Genomic DNA, 9,341 nt, shown 5'->3' with positions numbered 1-9,341 from the left:
AATTAGTTTGTTAACAAGAAATTTGTGGAGTGATTGAAAAACGAATTTTAATGACTCCAACGTAGTTAATGTAAACTTCCGACTTCAACTGTATATATATATATATATGTATGTGTCGTCCCTAACTACATACACATAATGTGTCGTCCCTAACTACATACACATAATGTGTCGTCCCTAACTACATACACATAAAAAATTACATATTTTCTGAAAGTGTAGGTTTCAGTTTTCCCCTACCACTCAAACCGCTCCCAGACTGTCCTAGCAAAATTCATGTTTGAGAATTTTTTTTTTGCTAATAAGCTATATTGCCCATTTTAATGGAAATCTATTACAGTAGGGTAGTTAATTGTTACCCCGAAAATGATTTGATATTGATATAAAATGACTGCATTGGGCCTTTAATGTTATCCATTTCAAGAGAAAAAGTGGTACAAAAAATTATGGGAAAGGGGTTTCTCCCTTATCGTCTCTCTCCCCCCCTCTTTAAATTTAAGTCATTTAGCAGAAGCTCTTATTCAATGAATCTTACATGATCAATTAAGGTTAAGTTCCTTGCTCAAGGGCATAATGACAGATTTATCACCAGCGACCTTTCAGTTACTGGCCCAATGATGTTAACCGCTAGTCTCTCTCGCTCTCTCATTCTCTCTCATAACATCAGCTTCTGTTCTGTTGAATGTCTCTCTACTGACTGGCTATCAGACTTATCAGATGTTCCTGCCTGGTTTTATTTCACATGCAAATCTCCCTGTCACATCGATTTACTGACAGAAGCAGCAGGTCCTGGCTCTCTACTCCTGTGTCTGTTTGTTTCCCTACTGGCCTAACCTTACAGAAGGAATTTCTGGAATTTGGGGTTGAGAGTTAGAATGGACAGAGGTGAGCTCTTTTAAATGGCCAGAGGTATCTGGGAGTACCGGCTTACTTCACCTTAAAGATAGCACTGCTTGTTTTAGTATAAATGTGGCGTATAATCTAGATTTGATGAAAAGCAGATCAAAGCAGAGAACATTCTTTGTATGGACCGAGAGAACTGGAATCTAACACAATAATCTAACTCAAAGGTCACATGTTATCCACTCCACATCAACCTCAAGAGAGCTTTTTGTAAGTATGCAACAATCTAAGAACAATAAACACACCTACTATTTATGCCTGATTTCAATTTAAATTGACTGTGTTGAAATGGAATCGACTGTTACTATTCTATTCCCTATCATGCTGTCCACTAGCACACAATGCTAAACTGCATATGCCTGTCTAAACCAGACATTTTGTATCTCATATAACTAATATGTCAGCCTAGGTGACATTCAATATAACAACAATGGTTAAATGTCACTATTTTGAAATATTCTAATGAGACCATGGTATCAATAGCTCTATGTGAATGAAACACTGGAAGGGTCTCTTCAAAGATAATGTTTCATTGACGGTCCACATGTCAACTGTTTGAGCTGTGAGAGGGTTTTGACTAGGTGGTATACAGCTATGACCAGAAGTGACTTTTTTTGTAGTAGGTTAGGAGAATTATGCAGCAGATTAGGAAAATTAAAGTAGCAGGTTAGGTTAAGTTAAGGTTAGTAAAAGGGTTAAGGTTAGCTAAAATGCTTTCATAACCTGCTACAAAAAGTAATTTCCGGTCAAAGCTGTACTCTATCTAGTCACAACCCTGTTAGAGCTGTTAGAGCCCAGGGAGTACCAGGTAGTGGGTGTTGTTTATTCAGCCCTGAATATGAGGCTCTACTCTTCAGATGTTAGCCCCCACTGGAGGCTCTCTCCTCTGGGTCTGGGCTGGCCTAATGACCCTTAGAACACGGAGGATGTGTTTGTGTGAATATGTGTGTGTGTGTGCATATGTGGGTGCGTGCCTGGGCTGCTGACATCTCAGGAATCCTCCATGGGGAGCTCACAGGATAGGGAAGAAAGTTAGGCACTGGGGAGAGACACTGCCATTTGGTTTGCATTTCCTCATTTTGTAAAAGCTAAAGGTTCTGAGTGTCCTCCTTCTCCAGATGCTGTCCAGTGTTGAGAGAAGACTGTTTGATCAAAAGTCTTCCTATGAGAGAAGAAGAAACAGTAAGGTCATTCTTGAAAGTTACATTTGGACAACATTTCAGGTGGTGAAATACTGTATGTTTAACTCTGAAACCATAGAGTGATGCGGCATGCTGAGGCTTAGGTTCTTTTTCTGGTTCAGTAAAGGTACTGTATCTTCCAGTCATGATAAAATGTAAATGTTCAGTAAGTAATCCTGGAATTCACAAATTCCTGTTTCGACATAACTATGAAACTACAACGGCAATACATCCACAGTGACATGTTTCACAGTAAACTACAGTAGCATTACATCCACAGTGACATGTTTCACAGTAAACTACAGTAACAAAACATCCACAGGGACACATGTTTTACAGTAAACTATAGTAACAATTAGGAGTGTAACGCAACATATTTGTACCAAACTGTTTCTTACAGGGACCTCGGTTCGGTCCGCACTGTGAACTGGAATGAATACATGAAAAAATATACAAATAAATAAAACACTAGGCCAAGGGTTTAGAGCATGAATATTGGAGGTTGGGGATTGGAGGTTGAAAAGACTGAGGAAGGCAGAGGATGGGTTTGAATCTGTTGAAGCTAGCAATAACAAGGGAGAGGGTATGTCGAAGAATATTAGTGTCAAGTTCAAACAGAGTGAGCCGGACGCCAGTTCGAGTTCTGGAGGTGAAATGAAGGGGTAGAAGGTGATGTGAGGAGCTTGGAGCCTTACATTGATGGATATCGTTATGAAAAAGATATGTTTGGTCCAGTAGGAGTGACATTTTTGGAGAAAGTGGATCCTCCAGTTGAGTTAAACTCTGTTAACATATGGAATTGTTTTAAGATGCTCATACCAAGGATCATTTAGCTATTTGATTTGTAAATGTAGGACCCCTTATGGTATATAAAAAATATATATATATATATTATATGATGAAACATTGAATTTTGCCTTAAAGCCAATTGATGTTTGTTCCAAAAAATGTGGTCAGAGGCTCGTATGGAGGGCGTCACGCAATTGCGGAGCCTCCAGAGGCATGCAGAGGCCAAATAGAGCTCCGTACCGCATGACCATGCGCCTCCCACATTTTGTAAAAATGCGGAGGGCTCTGTATAGCTCCGTATAGCTCCGCATTGACATGATTGATAGGTGGGAGCGGGAGATCCTGTATAAACACAAACTCACTTCTTTGACAACTTCCTTCACCACAACTCTAATCAACAGCTCTGCGCTGCTCTGCGAAGCGCAAGAAGTATGAATGCCCTGACTTCTGCAGGGGCCGTATCACCTTAAATGCAGATGTCGGATTGACCATACAGTGCCTTTCACTGCTATTAGCCCATAGAAACACATTGAATAACAGCTTCATACATGGATAAGAGATAATCCCCCCAAAAATCTAAAGGAAGTTTGTTCTGAAGTGTCTGTCCTATATCTGAGAGATATAAGAAAGATCAGTGTCACAAGCAAAGCACCCCCACATCATCACACCTTCTCCTCCATACTTCACGGTGGGAACCACACATGCGGAGATAATCCTTTCACGTCCTCTGCAACTGACAAAGACACGGCAGTTGTAACCAAAAATGTCAAATTTGGACTCATCAGACAAAATATCCAATTTCCACCGGTCTAATGTCCATTGCTCGTGTTTCTTGGCCCAAGCAAGTCTCTTCTTATTATTGGTGTCCTTTAGTAGTGGTTTCTTTGCAGCAATTTGACCATGAAGTCCTGATTTACGTAGTCTCCTCTGAACAGTTGATGTTGATGTGTCTGTTACTTGAACTCTATGAAGCATTTATTTGGGCTGCAATTTCTGAGGCTGGTAACTCTAATGAACTTATCCTCTGCAGCAGAGAACTCTGGGTCTTCCTTTCCTGTTACGGTCCTCATGAGAGCCAGTTTCATCATAGCGCTTGATGGTTTTTGCCACAGCACTTAAAGAAACTTTCAAAGTTCTTGAAATGTTCCGGATTGACTGACCTTCATGTCTTAAAGTAATGATGGACTGTCATTTCTCTTTGCTTATTTGAGCTGTTCTTGCCATAATATGTACTTGTTCGATTACCAAATAGGGATATCTTCTGTATACCACTCCTAACTTGTCACAACACAACTGATTGGCTCAAAAGCATTAAGAAATTAAGAAATTCCACAAATTATCTTTTAACAAGGCACACCTGTTAATTGAAATGCATTCCAGGTGACTACCTCATGAATCTGGTTGAGAGAATGCCAAGAATGTGCAAAGCTGTCATCGAGTCAAAAGGTGGCTACTTTGAAGAATCTCAAATTAATATATTTTGATTTGTTAAACAGTTTTTTTTTTACTACATAATTCCATATGTGTTATTTCATAGTTTTGATGTCTTCACTATTATTCTACAATGTAGAAAATAGTAAAAATAAAGTAAAACCCTTGAATAAGTAGGTGTGTCCAAACTTTTGACTGGTACTGTATGTATTTGTGAGAGACTCACCTTTCCATAGCGGGTCATGTTAGTGTGTATCCCAAACTGTTCGGACGCTACAGACAGAAGTTGTCAGATTGGCTGTACCGACTTCAGACAAATCCTGTGATGCTTGTGGGGGTCGTAGAGCACAAAGGAGAACACCATTGTAATCGTGAGAGTCTCATAATAATAGTATGTAGGCCGAACCTTTCGGACGCTACAGACGTTTTCGTCAGAAGACCGATTTTTGGGATTTCTCATGTTCTGACAAATCGCTCTAACTCTGCCACCTTTCATCGCAGACACGGTAGGGTGACATCGGTGGATGCGGTGGATATCTGTAGCTTAAACTGATGGATTTTTATGGGAATTTTTTTATTATGCTCTAGGGGGTTTAATGTGACAGCTCGTCACATTACCCCGGAGAAGGAAATGAGAAGTACTGTGTTACAGACACGCCCCCTTTATGAGATTCACATAAGTGTGCATCTTTTTATCTTTGTAAGAGGCCAGCATTTCCCAAACTCTGTCCTCGGGACCCCAAGGAGTGCACATTTTGGTTTTTGCCCTAACACTACACAGCTGATCCAAATGATCAAAGCTTGATAAGGGCAAAAACCAAAATGTGCACCCCTTGGGGTCCGACGGACCGAGTTTGGGAAACCCCGTCATATGCCTGTATACAATGTCTGAGCCATGTTTACATGTTGATTTCACATGCATATTGCACTTTATTTTAGTGTCGTTGATAATCCAACCTGGATTTAGGGGTAGGCGTAACATAGTACATTTAAATACTGGACACTCCAATTAGTATGATACACTACGTTCCGTATGGTATGTATTCATTTGTTGATGTCCATCATTCATTTCGTTATATCGTTATATGTTACGAATTACAATTCGTATGATATGTTATGAATTGCAATTTCTACAATATGTTACGAATTTGCAAAATGTATGATATGTTACGGATTCCAATTTGTTGTGGCTAATGTTAACTAGGTGGCTATTTGGCTAATGTTACCTAGGCTATGGGTTAGGGTTAGGGGTTAGGTTAGGGATTCCAAAACTTTTTGGGCCCACAACCCCATTTTGATATCTGAAAATTATTGCAACCACAACCATGTGTAAAAAAGTATGGAATGTTTAGTTTTTTATTTGAGGCTACGGCAGTCAATTGGAAAACATTCTAACGGTGTTTCTGATTGTCTTCTCAACTCACCATCACATACTTTTAATGTAGGGCTATAACAGTCAATTGCAAATTAGTCTGACAAAATGTATCTTATCTCACCACCACTAATGAGATGGGTGTGCTTGATGCATGTCACGTCGGAGCTTCTCAAAGTTCGCACCTCATCTGTGCTGTCACAGCTAGCCTGGATTGATATTTGGTTTTAATGCAGACGAGAGCACTGAATCCAGCTTCACACAGATATGAGCTGGCAAAGGGTACCATGAGTTTTATGGTGCTTTCAAGACAACTGGGAACTCAGAAAAATATGAGGTCAAATCATGACAAATCATGAGTTTTAGAAAGGGTTGGAATCCAAAATTGGATGACCGTTCAAAAAGATTTTTCGGGGCTGTTTTTTTCCCAAGTTTCCAGTTGTATGAAAGTCATTGGTATGACTTTCATACTGTATAAAAGTCATTGGTGGGCTGTCTAACTACGGGTGCAGCACAAATTACACCCTATTCCCTATTTAGTGCACTACTTTTGACCAGGGTCTATAGGGCTCTAGTCAAAAGTAATGCACTATATAGAGAATAGGGTGCCATTTGGGACAGATAACATACATCGCCAAGAAAAATACCAGTTAAATCAAAGCACCCAATAGAATCGACTAACTATGCAAATGATTTAACACCAGCAGGATGAGGGAAGTTACTGTAGTTATGAGGGTTAAAAGGACCACTGACCTGTCACCCGCACACTGACTCGCTACCGGTACCCCCTGTATATAGAGGGTACCGTTATTCGCGATTTTATTGTGTTACTTTTTAAAATGTACTTTATTTCGTAAATATTTTCTTAACTCTTATTTTCTTAAAATGTCATTGTTGGTTAAAGGCTCGTAAGTAAGCATGAGCATGTGACAAATACAATTTGATTTGATAACATGTATAATACAGTATGTTTATTCTGTGGACAAGAGACAGCAATGTGCTGTGTTCAGATATCGGTAGGCAAAGGGGTGGGGGGGGTCACTTTTGGCCCTCCTGGTTAACAACTGCCAGCTGTTGGCACAGTGTGTGAGTGAGTGTGTGTGTCTGCTCAATTCTGCCCAGCTCGCAGGCTTGCTGTGGGCCACAGCGGTTGGCAGCAGCGTCCATATGTTCCTCCTCCTCTTGCTCGCTCTCTCTCTCTCACACACACACGTCCTCCGGCCCTCATTATGCCAGCTTTTACTGACCGCTGGGGCTGTGTAGTCGTGTGTTGTATTGGTGGCTTTCACTGCTCGCCCTGCAGGCCTCATTTGTTTGTGTTATCCCCCTATTAGATAGAGAGAGAGGGGAGGAGAGAGATAGAGAGAAAGACATCCTGCTCTCTGTGGCAGAGAGGGGAGGGATGGAGTGAACAACCCTTTGTAAAGTAAACATACTGATAGGAGCCTTCACACTGAAATTGAATTTAGCATCACTGGAATATCTCGATTTGACATTCCAGAGTCATGTAAATTTAAAAATGATCTGAAATACCTTGTTATGTCAAGGCTTAAGTGTTGTAAGAAGAGATGAATGAAAGATTTTTTAACTGCTGGTGAACCTGTAGTTTGAAATGGAAAGAGACTATATACACTGAGGAAATAAACACTAAGTGTACAAAACATTGGGAACACCTTCCTAATAGTGAGGTGCACCCCCTTTTGCCTGCAGAATAGCCTCAATTCGTCGGGGCGTGGACTTTACAAGGTGTTGAAATTGTTCCACAGGGATGCTGGCTCTAATGCTTCCCACAGTTGTGTCAAGTTGGCTGGATGTCCTTTGGGAGGGGGACTATTCTTGATACACATGGGAAACTGTTGAGCATGAAAAACCCAGCAGCGTTGCAGCTCTTGACACGCTCAAACCGATGCTCGTGGCACCTACTATCATACCCCATTCAAAGGCACTTAAATATTTTATCCTGCCCATTCACCCTCTGAATGGCACACACACAATTCATGTCTCAATTTTCTCAAGGCATAAAAAATCCTTCTTTAACTTGTCTCCTCCCCTTCATGTAAACTGATAGAAGTGGATTTAACAAGTGACATCAATAAGGGATCATAGCTTTCACCTGGGTTTACCTGGTCAGTCTATGTAATGGAAAGAGCAGGTGTTCATAATGTGTTGTACCCTCAGTGTATGAGATGCAGTATGTGGTACACTAAATTATAAAATTAGCTGTTTTGAAAAGATAAAAAAAGACAAGACAGGAAAAGCAAGAAGAGGTGATATAGAGTAGTTTAGACATTTCCTGTTGACATTTCAGCTCTAGAGATGATAACATTTAAAAAAAAAAAAAAAAAAACATGCAGGTTTTTCAAACCCACACCAACACCCTGTCATCTAAAATAAACAGAATGTTGTTCCTCCAGGAGCCGTATGTGCCAGAGAAGAGTTGTTGTAGAATTATACAGGAATCAGTCTTGGCACCCACAAAACAGCTTGCTCAGACCACAGAAACCAGAAGGGGTATCCTGCATGGGAATTGGATGCCCACTTTATTTCATGCTGGCCATAGCTAGAGAAAAACCGTCCCTGGGTGGAACGAGCGGGAGAAGACTGCCCAGAAAAGAGTGCAATGGAAAGGGGTAGTCGATGGCCTTGGTTCCCTGAGGAGCAATGGGCTGAAGCAAGTATAGTTACTTTCCCCAAATTCCCAAAGTCCTGGTTGGAGTATTCCGGATTTTCTGTTTATTCCCTCCAGATTCCGGGAACCTTCCAACTGTGATTTCTGGAAAACCTGGGCATTTTTTGTCTGTTTTCCAGTAGTGAACCATGAATCGGCCCCAAATTAAGACCAGATTTATTGCATATACTGTAGTCTTAACAAAGCATCCATCTGACCGTATTGTGGCAGTCCCCTCTGGTCTGGTCTGTTCTAGTCTGTTCTTTGTATATTACTAGTGTTTACTGGCTCTGGCCTAGAGTACGAGTTTCCCATTTGACTCATGTAATATTGGGAGATTAAGTGCTGTCTCTTGAGAGTTCTTTATTTGTTTTTTTCACACTCAAGTGTGCTCAAGCGAGGACAGGGCTGTTTTCACAAGTCAACTCCCCTTTCACACATTATTCACTGATACATATGTGGTCTGTTGGTAAAGTTGCTCTGGTTATTGATGAGCTGGTGAGTGTGATCCATGACATACAGTTAACCTTTCTTTCACCCTCAGCTCCCTTCTCAGCCTAGCCTGCCATGGCCTGTAGCAAGGAGGGATCCTCCTCAGTGAGGCTCGTTTCTGCCGCTGTAAGAACATGTCTAAAGTTCAGTCTTTGGAAAGTCCTTAATGCTCAAGATGTGACAAATCCACAGGGCTCTGGTGGTTTGTTAGAATAACAACGCTTCTATAATACCTACTGTATATCCATATTTCTGTTGCTAACATGGAGCCGATGGAAGGGCCAAATCACCTCTGTTTCCCACCAGTCCTCTGGGTATGCCTGGCCTGGACTGTAGCAGGGAGGGAGGGAGGGATCTTCCTTGGCGAGGCTGGCTTGGGTCTACTCTGCGTGGGCAGTGGGAACAGATCTGCTCTGGCTTTGGCCTGGGTTGGGCTGGGTTCACTCCCAAACTGGCCTTATTAGGCCCTAACAGGGACGGCCCTTGGGCCAGACTGATCTGGAAT

Source organism: Salvelinus namaycush, chromosome 19, assembly GCF_016432855.1.
Source record: "Salvelinus namaycush isolate Seneca chromosome 19, SaNama_1.0, whole genome shotgun sequence".
Classification (NCBI taxonomy): Eukaryota; Metazoa; Chordata; class Actinopteri; order Salmoniformes; family Salmonidae; genus Salvelinus; species Salvelinus namaycush.
Note: the sequence above shows the minus strand (reverse complement) of the source record.